Here is a 13,501-nt window from a genome sequence, read left to right as displayed (position 1 = left end):
GAGTGTTTTAGATTTCACAAACCCCATCAGTTGTACCTCATCTTTATCTTTGATAGTAACCATGGTCTTTTTTAAATTCCAGCTCTATTTTCAAAGGTCATTCTGTCATTTCATTTTTTCACTACAACCAACGTAACTGACACTTCACTCAGTGAGCAGTAAAATCAGATTTTGAACACTTAACGTCATTACTTGCATTGTCATATAAAGTCACACCACTGTAGTTCATGCATTGGAAAATGTGACATACTGGGAGACATCTTTTGTCTGTGACTTCACAACTTGCTCAAACCACTGGGAAGTCTGGGGGTTTTTTGAAGTCACTCTAGGACAAACTATGTCAAGTCTGTGCTGAGATCAAGTGGCCAACAGTTAATATTGTGTAATATAAAATGTAAGGAATTATTTGGATTTTGGAAACAGCCATATTCTGTGTGCAGGATTCCTATGAATCTGTGTTAAACTTGTGCTTGTACAGTTTCTTGATCTATTTTTTTTGTTTGTTTCTTTCACTTCTGTTCTCCTGTCACTAAGCCTTTCTTATAATTCTAACCTGCATTTCATTAGTTTTTCATTCTTGTTTGTCTATACCTTGTTTTATCACTTCTTTTCAACACCTTGTAAGTTTCTTTTTAAACTTCTAACCCAAAAGATAGAAATGAATTCTTCACTGTACTCATCCACAAGACGGGAGAAATGTTTCATTTAAATGCATTTGATTTTATTTTCAATTCTGTCTAAAACAGTTCACTGGGAAAGGACTCATTTTAAAAACCTTGCACACAATGGGTATAAAATATTGTTGTAAGCAGCAGGAGATAAAATGGTTTAAATTCACTGGAGAAGAAAAGATTGGCTTTGGAGCAAATAGCAAACACAAATTAAACTTCCAAAATAGTTTTACAATTACTAAAAATGAAAAATAAGTGAAAGGGAGCAGACACATGAGACAAGCTGCTGTTATAGAGGATGCACGACGTTCCAACACACATATATTTGTCAGCATGAGACCATTTTAATGATGTATAAAATTACACTGAAATTACATTTCTGGCAGTCGGTTTAATCAGCAAATGTTGAAGTTTGACTGAGATATAAATGAGTCTGAGTCTTTTCCTCTCCTGTGTGTGTTCATGTGTGTGTCCGTTGTGTGTATGTGCCTGTGGCGCCCTGCTCATAAAACACATCCTCATTTTGTGCTTGTTTATGGGCCGTACGTCAAAGCCGCCGTGTCTTGGGGGTCACTTTACCGCAAGTAATCAATCCTTCGTTGGAGCATGTGTTAAGAAACATTTTACGTACATGATCACGCATTTGCATAAAACAAAACACCAACTGCCAATTATGAGTTTACTAATGCAAAGAAAAGACAGATGAAAGAAGAGATAAATAAATATAAATAAATCTGTTTTCTCAGTCTCTAGCAAATGACTATAAATCAATATAAAGTTTTCATTGGGGATGAAAACAAACTTGTGTGATTGTGTGTCACTTTCTCATCACTTTGGGGGTTTAGACTTCATTTTAGTTAGTGTTGGAAATAGTTTTAGATTAGGTCAAGGGGCTAGAGGATGTGTGATGTCTGCATTATGACAGTCCTCACAAAGATGTGTTTGTGTGCGTGTGTGGATGCATTATTGTCAAATTAGAAAATGAGGAGAGCCCCAAACTCTCACAAGATCCCCTCTCATCAATTCTCAGTTCTTCTCTCACCTTGTTTCTCTTCATTCCTCCATCATTGCTTCAAGGTTGAACTCAAGTTAACTCAGAATCATCCCTCAACACAAAACTGTGTGTGTTTGTGAGAGAGATTTACCATATATTACTCCTCCTCACACACACAAACACACACAGACAGAAGAGCTTATTTATATGTAAGATATTCTGACACAAAGTTTTTATCTGCTCTATGGTGAAAATTCTGAAAAACATGTGGCAGAAAATATAACCTGAATGATTCTGTTTTGTCACCTGTAGGTTTTCTATTTATTTCTGTTTTTTGGCAGGATTTCTTGTTCCTGTGTTTTTGACTGCCACTATGAAACATTACTGTATTGTTTTGACCAAATGCTTTTCTTATTGTCTTTTCAACACACTTTCCATAACAAATTGCGGAAGAAGCAACACAACAAATTGAGCTTTGGAGGTAGGGTTATAAATGGGCATACTGTCTTCAGTCAGCCAGTTACCTAGCTGCAGTGCTGCACAAAAATGTTACACTGTGAGCGTACTTTCAAAAATAACACCAGGAATAGTTTTCTTTTTCAGTTAACCTCATTGTGTAGTGCACAACAGAAGGAAAAATTAAATCAACATTTGCTGTGACCATCCTTTGTTGTAGAATTGTTCTCCTCAATGCACCTGCAGTTACTTAACATGCATGTAGTTTGTTCCATGCACCTCTGAGAACTTGTCACAGATTCAGGTTGTGTCTCTTCATGCAGACTGGCTCCATGATGTTGAGATCAGGGCTCCGTAGGGGCCACACCATAAGCTGCGGGAATGTTTTGTAGGTTTTACTTAACTTTAATTGGGTTTAGTGACCATAACCACAACCCTAGATCACATATGACAGTAGCATTACAAGAGCCTTATATCAACTCTAATATGGGTAAGACTGGCTTTCAGTATTATTCACCCTGTTCATGTTATTATTAGCACTGGAGATTGAAAGAGAAAAGTTTGTTCTTTGAGGGAATTTATAATTGTACAAATTATTAAATTATTTTAAGATATTATTATTTCAATTATTCTTACTTTTATTTTATTGCACTGATTTTGTCATTATTATTGCATGTTTGTGTAAAAGAAATCTGTTCTCAGGGACCTCCTGGTGTTCAGGCTTATTGTTATGCTGAAAATGAATTAATATTCTTCTCTTTTGGTTTTAAGTGCCACAAGCCTATGTACAGTACTTCTCATCTATGATATATAGTAGTGACAAACATGAATGAGAGCTCCATGAGTTATTGTAAGCTGAAATACAGAAACAGCAGCTCTTAAATGGGAACATTTTGCAAATCAAATAATGAAGTCAAATGAAAAATGTTCTGCATTGACTGACATTTATGGCACAGCGATCTGACTGGCTACTCACCGGTTACAGCAAAACGCACGCAAAATGCCCCTTTCCAGACAGAAACTGGTTAACATGAACACGCAAGATGAATGAAACAAAACGACAGTTCAGCCAGATGACTAGGTCACCACACCCCTGGAAGCAGTTCAACTCAATAGAATCTTACATCTGTTGATGTAAGATGTAAGTTGTAATCACACACCCTAACAACCTAATAACAAATTATTTTTCCAGTTCAGGACTGTGCTGTGGTGCAATCACAAATTGAAGTGATGAAGTGATGGCTTATAAAGACTGAATAGCAATTGTGCTGTTTTCTGTAGTTGCAGAGTGTCTCCACGGTACAGTAGGTAGGTAGCATCAGAAGACACATTAGCAGAACTAGGTCTAAACCACTCAGAGCCTAACATTTACAAGTGTTTCTGCTCGTTCAGACCTATGTGAGATGAGTGACTGCAGGCTGAAATGCTTTCTGTGTGGACACCATGTTAGCTAGATGAGAAACGTCCTTCTTTCATTGCATGAATTTCCACTATGATACAAAAACATAACTTAGGACAGGAATGGAGAAGGTGCTTGGGCAGTCACTGTTGAGGAGACTGATGGCGACAGGCAGAGAGATGTGGGTTCAAAGAACAAAGTGAAAAGCAGGATCAGAATAAATAAATGCAAAAAGAAAGGGGCTGATAATAGCCGGAGGACACAGAGAGAGAACAGGTTAGGTGAGAGAGACAAAGAAAGGGAAGGACACCAAACACAGACCATGATGCAATAGGACCTGAGAAATGTTTAAATTGATGCATTTCACACTGCAGTTGAAAAATTCATGAGCAGCCTGTGATCTAGTAATCTTGCACAATTATTGTATTCCTCTTTCTGCCTTATCGCCTCTCAGAAGTAGTGTAAGGCAAGCAGTAGCTGCTTATCATTACAGAAGTGACTCTGCAGCGATAAGCATTTGTTGCATTGGTGTTCTTCTGCTTCACTTTGCACAGATGATTTAGAAGTCAAACAGCCTGGTAAGTGCAGTCGTTTTTTTGAAAATAAAGTTTGATGGTGAACTTTTCAGCAGAGGTAAATGTTCATTAGTATTATCTCATTTTACTACACATAAAAATTTATGCCATCACATTTTAGTTGTAGTGCCAATTAGCAATAAAAATGAGCCGCAGCTGAGAATAATGGGGATGTCGCTAGTTTTGCAGGTATTTGATCATAAAGCGAAGTATTTGACAGATTGGGATATTGAACAGAAAAAGTGATCAATAAAGTGATGAAAGGAAAATGAATACCTTTGCAATCTATACAATAATTGCTGGAGGCATTTTACTCGAACTGACAATTTTCAACCTCATCAAATCATCAGTCAGATTTATCATCTGGAGTCCAAGAATATCTGCGCAAACGTCTGTGCTAATTCATCCTATAGATATTTAGGTAGTTCACAAGAGAAGGGAAAACATGGAAAAGTTAGAATTGATCCTATTGGGAGCACAGACATCTTTACAAGTTTTCATGGCAATTCATCCTGTAGGTGTTACCTTAAAACCTCAACTGTAAATCTCATTGTTTCACTAGAGGAAAAGTCAGAGGATCATTAAAGTAGTAAGATTCATACTACAGTATGAGCATTGTGAATGCCTGCAGAAAATCTCACAGCAAACCACTGAATTACTGTTGAGATATTTCAGTCTGCACCAAAATAGTGAACTGTCCCACTAACAGGCCAACATCACTATCCCTGAAGTCATGCATGGCTAAAAAATCAGTATGCAGGTGTGCTGACTGACATTAGACTGAGTGGTCAACTAATGCACTGTGTGGGAAGGTACTTATTCCATACTTGTTTGTGCATTCATATAACTCACTCTGCAACTGGTTCATTATAAAAAAAATGCACAGTGTTTCCATGCTAGTGTCACTCTTATTTTTTGCCTACACACCAGCTGAAGATAATTAGTCACATACACACACCTATACACAACATACACCTCTGTCTTACACAGTCTGATGCGCAGAGGTACACACAGTCATCATTAAACCATCATTCAAACACACAGAACTTGTCTTTATTTAGGTATATTCTCCCTTAGACACATACACACATACACCAACCCACATACATTCATTAGTTATAATAGACAAAGTGTGGATCAGTCTTCTGATATTAATCCAATTACATCAATGAACTCAGTACCAAATTGCCATGTAAACTGCAGTATGTAATTATCTTACCCCAGATAAGGTCGTAGGTCTGAATTAAAGTTGTGGATAACTTCAGCAAACTATGACTCATTGGGTTTTCATGGTGTCACATAATATCGAGCAGCTTGATGATACATGAGTTAATACTGTGCATGAGTCAACCCTTACAAGTAGCCATAGAAAGAACAGTGAAATTTGCACAAAGCAGCAATGTGATAGAAAAACTGTGGCAGGTCATCTAAATGTAAGTCAGAGGTTGACCCGTCTGAGATCCCATCTGGTGGGATTTGTCCAAGCTGACAAGTTGTGTACTTGGTGCCAGACTTTAAATAGTAAATGGATTAACCAGGTTCGTGAGCCAGAATTAAGGACACATCTGCAGCCAGAGCTTGGTACTTTTTAATGAGATACAGATCTGGACATCGTTGCAACAAAATGTCAAAACTCCTGAAAAATCATCTTCCAGTTTTAACCAGTTTGTTCTTGAGCTTGTAATGCCATGTTGACATCAACTGGAATGGATAAGAGTAATGTTTACAATTTGCAAGTCTTTAAATCACAATTCAAGAGTATACATTAAAAAGACAGGTGGGTGAGAATGTGCACAGTACTACCGGCACACCCACACAGATATTCTCAGCTGACCTGACTGATTAGATCTGTAGTCTGTAGGACACAGGGCAGGGACTATGCAAACGTACATCATGTTACCAAACTCTATGTTGCACCTTTTCAGTTGCATCAAAACTAACATGGTCCATGAAGGAAATGTCACACACCCACACAGTCCTGAGATTTGGTATAATCAGGCAGACTAGCCTAATAAATGACTCACCTGTGTGGGGGTCCTATGGATGTGTAGGGGCTTTAAATTGGGGTTGAACAGATTTTCAGTGACTCGGAAACCAGTATCTGTTTGACTTTTCAATCATCTCCTCCAAGGAAAATATATAAAAGCTTTTGGACGAAAAACAGTTTGACTTGAATATTGATCAACAAAAATAAGATTATAGTTGTATAAAGGCTCTACCATACCAGCATTTACAGTGAAATGCATATATATATATATATATATATATATATATATACAGCACTGACCTGTCACTGCTGGGACAGCAAATACTACTAAGAACTCATACTAAGAGTAGTACTAATAACTAATGTTACTAGTATATTAAAATGGCTTAGTTGAAGCCATGAGAGTGAGACCCCTGTCATGTCCATTTATGATATGGTACGACTACGTCTCTTGGATAAACTGTGCTAATAAACTTGCTTAATGAGCAAACCTTAATGAGTTACACCTCGCTAACATGTTGGCCATTAGCTCACCAGCTACAACCATGAAGTCTCCAAGCAACATAATGATCGCACGTTCAACAAAAATTTATTCATTAGGTTTAAAGATTCAGGTGACTGGACTTATGTGAAAAACAACTCACTTTTGTCCTTTGATACTTTTAAACTTGACAACTTGCCTTGAACGTGTTTGGGTAAAAAAATTTGATTAATTCATCTATCTGTCTATCCAGTCAGACAGAGCCAGAAATCTACACCCAGCAGTCCCTGAAAGCCATTTTTCAGTTAAATGAAGTGGCAACACAGAAACATTTTTTCCATCTCTGTGGAAATAGTTTTAAAAAGCAATCAATTTAAACTTTGAATCTTGGCTGACCAGTCAGAACCAGGGTGTAAAACAGTAATAATTTTATTAAATTGATCCATAATTTTAAACCACAGAATCTTTTAAAACAGTTGAACTGATTTATTAAAAATATATATCATTGTGTCACTCAAGTGGTGAAGTATTTGAAACTGAAACCTGCATAATTTGGGATGTACTCACGCCGATGCTGATAAATGTTTATCAAACCTCCCTGCTGCATTGCACCAGTTGTTAACAGTGGCATTAACTAAATAACGTACATTTAAACTGCAGTGGCTTGACTGGGGCCTTTCCGTTTGTATGCCCTACTCTTGTATGCATGGGTTTTCTGTGGCGGGTGCTCCAGCTTCCTCACACAGTCCAGAGACATGCAGGTTTTTTAAAATGGTGACTTTCATTTACTGGTACCTGCTCTTACACAAGTTAGCAGGGACTGGCTCAACAGAAACAGAATCTAACTATACATGTCATTACTGTTTGTATTATTTTAATTATGTTTAGAACATCAGGAAGGATCAGACAAGAAAGAAAGCAGTGCTTTTGTACATCTTTTACACAGCTGAATGATGAAAGTGAGTGTAACAACTGAGCTGACTGAAATATGTATGCTCAATTTCTATCTATCTATCTATCTATCTATCTATCTATCTATCTATCTATCTATCTATCTATCTATCTATCTATCTATCTATCTATCTATCTATCTATCTATCTATCTATCTATCTATCTATCTATCTATCTATCTATCCACCCACCCATCCATCCATCCATCTATCTAAACTGTATGGCTACTGTCTCCTATCTTGCAGAGTCAGAGTCCTGGGAAATTGGAACTGATTCATAAAATTACTGTGGCAATGAGTGCCATCACAGGCTGAGATTATCGTCATCCATTGCTCAGCTCTCTGTGAATGTGTGTATATGTGTGTGGTGTAAAGGTCTATTTCAACAAAATGGTGATTGAGTTTCATGTGTAATACAGGGAGAAAAACACTTACATGCAAATCCAAGGACAAAATAATTGCAAGATTATACACGTTGTGTTTTACCCTTCAGGGCTGACCTGTATGAGGGGAAAATATTAATAAATATATAATAATGCTCATATGGTGTCATCACACAGCTTCAGAGATTCTGGGTTTGCTGCATAGAACTGGCCATTATAAATGTTATCCATCCAGATGTTTAGCTTCTAAAGATGTTGTGGTTGCAGCACAGCCAGCTATAAACACAAAACTACAGTAAGATACCACCCCTTTATAAAGCTGTGACTATGTGGTGAATGTGTTAGCCGTTGTTTATTTACACATCCAAAAGACTTGCAGCAACGGTTGCATTTATTTTAGGGGTCACAGTGTTTTGTGTCCACCTGATGAATGTAAATCCAATATTCACCCTCCATTTACTCACACTGTGGTCTACTCCAACTCCTGAGGTAAATATCTGTCTCTTTAGCTAATAAAGATGCTCCACTACTTTCACCAGCATGCAACCTTTGTTGGTCTGCCCTCTGGTGCTGGACAGGTAGTGTACGACAGGTTTATCAGAAGTGAAAACAGCTGCCTGCTGCATTAGGAAGCATTACTGATCAAATCAAAACTGTAAAGATGGAGTCAATAAAATCATGACAATGCTTTGATTTCATCCCTATGAGCAGCCGCTTTCACATTACAGAAGACATTTTAGCCTGTTGATCTAAAATACTAATTGGTGTGACATTAATGTTTATATTATTTTATGTTTTATTTGTTTTTACATGCATTAGTATCCACTTACTGTTGTTTTTGTTTGTTTGTGTGCCCTGTGCTCTGGCGTTAAACTAATCTCTGTTATCTCTGTGTGCACATGAGCTGTTGAATTTCTCTGCTCCAAATCAGTCAGGAAGGTTGCTCCAAATCAGCACCAAGGCAGATTTGGATTCAGAGACTGTACAGATCTCAGTCACAAGGACAGCAAACAATTGGGAACCCAGCAATTATGAAGATGAAGAGATGAAAATTCATTTCATCACCAGCACTGTTCACCTGATCATGTAAGCAGTGAGGCAATTGTTGCACACTAGGCTTGAAAACATTGGTCTCACCTCAGATAGAGACTTGCTCCTCCATGTCTCCACAGCAGAGATTCACTCCAGCTCGTCCTTTAATCCAAGTCAAACCTCTCATCCTCCCACAAGTTCATTTTAAACAAAGAACCAGACCAGAGAAAGGCAGCCAGCAAAGCTCTTCTCACTAAATTGCCATCAATGTATTCTTTGTTCTTACTTATCTGTAACACTTCCACAACTCAGAAAAACTTTTATCCCTTTCATAGCTATGTCTCTGTTCCTTACCCGTCCCCACCCTACAATTATAGAGTGATAAACCACACTTATTCATTCCTCTATTTGGCCTGAAAGCAAATCAGTTTCTATTCAGAGCAGGCCCAGTTAAAATAGACAGTGTGTGTGTGTGTGCGTGTGCGTGTGCGTGTGTGTGTGTGTGTGTGTGAGAGAGAGAGAGAAATGGCACAGGGCTTGTCAACAGCAGGTTTTTGCGTGTGTGCTGCCACCTAATCTCACGCATGATTAGGAGAGCAATAACATGACTGTCTGAGCAGGTTACAAATATATGAGCTCCCCTCTCTGTGTCTGTTTGCATGTGAGTGTATGTGCGCTTTTATGTGTGTGACAGCCTGGAAAATGTTTATTGAACCACTGTCGCATTACAACCAGACTCCTTTCTCTCTTGTTTTCCACCCATGCTCCTTTTTTATACACCTACTGGATTAAAGCTCTATGGCCTCTTGTCCATCTGGAACCTTCACCCAACCTTCCTGATTGCTTCTTTCATTAGCATATTTTCCTTCTTTACCTCTTCTATCTACTATGGCTTCTGTTCGATTTTTTTGTCTGCTCTGAAACAGGTTGAGTGCAGAGATATCCACTGGTAGGGTTAGTAAACACACACACATACACACACAAGGACACGCTCGCTTGACAGATGCTAATGGTCTCCCCTCAGCCTGCTTTTTCCTCAAATTGCAGCTTCCTTTCTCTCTCCTACCCCTCGTGCCCCAGTGCCACCACTCATCCCTCACTCTGAAAGAATTTTATTCTTTCATTTACTTTCTGACTCTGCCAGGCTATGGCTTCCCCATTGTGTTCCTCTTGACTGTAAAAGGTATGATGTGCTTTGATGAAAAAGGGAAAAAAAAGACTGGAGCAAAAGCTTTTATAGTGAGCTCAAGCATGCAAAAGGAAGTTGGGAGAGACTGTCTAGATAACAAGTCATCTAAAATTGTGGAGTATAGCGACCTCACATGGTGGCTGTGTAGTTGAGATTAGAGTCTATTCAATGATTACTTTCAAATATAAATGTTATAAAACTCTAAAACTCTTTGTGTTATATATTATCATATATTGTTATTTATATGACATTATTAGATTCAATTCTGGTGCAGTATAAGCTGCATCACTACTACGTGCAAGCAGCATTTTCCTGTTGTAGCAGCTTGAGGTGGAGCTAGTTTGGTCAACTTTCTATACATATAGCTAGTTTAGTGCAGTAGTTCTTAACCTAGCAGGCAGGCCCCTCCACAGGCTCACAAAAGCAATCTGAGATGATGAATGAGAAAGAATACATACATTTTGATTCATTTCTTTATACTTTTCTCCAAGATTGGTTCTTTTCTGTGAAAACCAGCATTACACCTCTGAAGAGTTGTTTAAATGAGGCCATCTCCTTATAAGAGTGTGCTAGAGGCAGTAGTCATTGCCAGAACTGTGTGTTTCATGGGCCTCATAAGTCCTACCTCTAGGCCTTTGGATTTGTAGTAGTCCATTGTATTGCAGAAGGTTTGATAAGGTGGGCAATGAGATGTCTCAAGTTAAAGTCTGTCTTAAGTGTTTTACGTCTGTACCCACAACTAGTGAATGTTGTGACATTATTAGTTAATGTTTCTCATGTTAGACTACCACATACACCAGTGGAGAGAGAAGCTCTATTATGGTGATTTAAAGATTCATACCAGCATAACTGGTTTTCCCAAACTAACAGTTCTATGTCTAGGTAATATTCTTCAGCAGCAAAACCACCAGCATTCACCACTTTGTTCATAAAAAACTGTTCAAAATCTGTCTGGAACTTGATGTTTTTACTCCATCCAAGGCCATGTGCATTTTACTTTTTGCTGTTTCACTTGTATCTAGAGCACAAGGCTTTGCTGCCTTTGTGTTTCTGACTTTGCTGTTTTATTATCAGTATGTCGAGATTTAACCTGTCTGGTTCTGAGAGTCCTCTCTGCATGTTGACATGAGGTGTCTCAACATGAACTTTAAATAGGTAGTGCCCCTCATCAAAACTATATTTAAATATGATTGTTATAATAAGGGCAGCACGGTGGATGAGTGGTTAGCACTGTTGCCTCACAACAAGAAGATTCCTGGTTTGAAACCCAGCAGGGGCCTTTCTGTGTGGAGTTTGCATGTTCTCCCTGTGCTTGTGTGGGTTTTCTCCAGGTACTCTGGTTTCCTCCCACAGTCCAAAAACATGTATGTCAGGTTGATTGGTGACTCTAAATTGCCCATAGGAGTGAGTGTGAGTGTGTGAGGTTGTTTGTCTCTATGTGGCCCTGTGATGGACTGAGGACCTGTCCAGGGTGGACCCCTGCCTTTCACCCAAAGAGAGCTGGGATAGGCTCCAGCAGATCCCTGGGACCCTGGTTAGGACTAAGGGGGTATAGATGATGGATGGATGGTTATAACAACGAAACTTAGACTCTCTGCACTTTCACAACCGTAATTCAACTAGGCAAGGCATCGTGATTGTGCATGATTGTAAAATTAACCAAAGATACTGTGCAGTAAATCAGAATTATGAACTTAAGCTTATGAATTTAACACATAATCAATTTAGAATATAATCCTGGTTGTCTTTTTGATCTGCTATGTAAGACATAGTTAGGCCTAGATAGTGAACTTCTGTGAAGGACCTTAGGATGGTAGTTACTAACAGATCTTGTATTCCTGTCTTGTAGCGTGGCTCTGTGTTATATTATAGGTTCAAGACCTTTAATATTTCATTTGATATTGTGTTGAAATGGTAGCCTGGATCCAGACCTCCCTGTTCACATCTTTGATTTTTTTTTTTTCAGTAACTCAAATAGGTCTGTGCTGTGTGAGTTGTGCTCAATGACAGCTGTCAGGTCAAGTCAAGTCAAACTTTATCTATATAGCCCAATATCACAAATCCTCAAAGGGGTTCACAATGTGTACAACAGGCAACACTCTGTGTCCACAGATCTTCAAATCAGATAGGGAACCACCCCTCCTCCAAAAAAATCTTTAATGGGAAAGAGAGAAATGAGAGAAACATGAGGAAGAGCAAAAGGGGATGGATACTTCCCTCTTGCAGGATGAACAGACACACAGTAGATGCAAAGTGTCCAGAATACACAGAATATTTACAGACTGAGTCAGAATGACAGAATTATAGCTGAATACAGTTAGTAATAGTTAGTAATAGGGTTGAGAGGTTAGGCAAAGGCTAAATAACAGACACACATCACTGTATAATGAAGGAGAGTTCAGCAGCAGCATAAACATCCTCTGAAATGACCAGAGTTGAATCGAGACATCCCTGAAGCTGCCCTACAAAAAAACTGAGAATTATGACCTTCATGAATGTCCTTGAAGGATTTGATCTTAAGGTATAAAATGCCTAACTCAGGAAAGTCATTTAGAGAAATCCATTACTTGAGATTGACAGAGAACAGGTGGATCCAAACTAGAATGAGCACGAGACCGAGACACTGTCCAGTACAACTCACACACAGTGAAAAGAAAAGTGGAAGCTCATTCAGGTCTAACTAAACTGAATGATAATTCTGTTCACATGTGTGACAAACCATAAACCCACATTGTGACTTAATTAAGTCACTCTACTGCCAAGTTTGTGTGTGTTCAGGGGGTTGGAGGCATAAAAGCAGTGAATCTGAAATGACACCTCAGAGGTCATTCAAGAACACAGGCGTCCCATAGGTTGGTTGGGATATAGGTGCCCTTTGTTGAAGCTTCCTTGTATAACGTCTACCCATCAATCTTATTTAATTACATTTGTGCCTTGTCATTTATCACTTATGTAGAAATGTGTCACCACATTGTGCTCTGCTGTAATCTATGTTTTTCCATGTTAGGTGTGTTTGCTTGTCATCCTGATGTTTCTTCCTTTTCCTTGTTATTCTTTATTTGGTCCAAGGGGATTTTATGTTGAGGATTTGATTTCGTAATAATGGAGAGTCAGTGTATAGCATGTGCGCATTCAAGCCCACAAGTTAATAAAACTCCACAAACGAGGCTGACAAAATACAACACAATAGACGACTGTGAGATTTCTGCTGTTCTGAAAATTTGCAAAAATCTTTGTATTTAATATTTGTAATATTCTGCCAAAAATATAGAAATGGTGAAGCCTTTTTTTCCTTCACTACAATAAAGAAAAAAAAATCTCCCATTTGTACTTTTTGAAATGTCATCTCTGCACTTCAGCAGAGAGAACACCTCACCTCTACT

The sequence above is a fragment of the Mastacembelus armatus genome, chromosome 1 (genome assembly GCF_900324485.2).
Source record: "Mastacembelus armatus chromosome 1, fMasArm1.2, whole genome shotgun sequence".
NCBI lineage: Eukaryota > Metazoa > Chordata > Actinopteri > Synbranchiformes > Mastacembelidae > Mastacembelus > Mastacembelus armatus.
The sequence above is the reverse complement of the archived record's forward strand: the minus strand, read 5'-3'. Positions refer to the sequence as shown.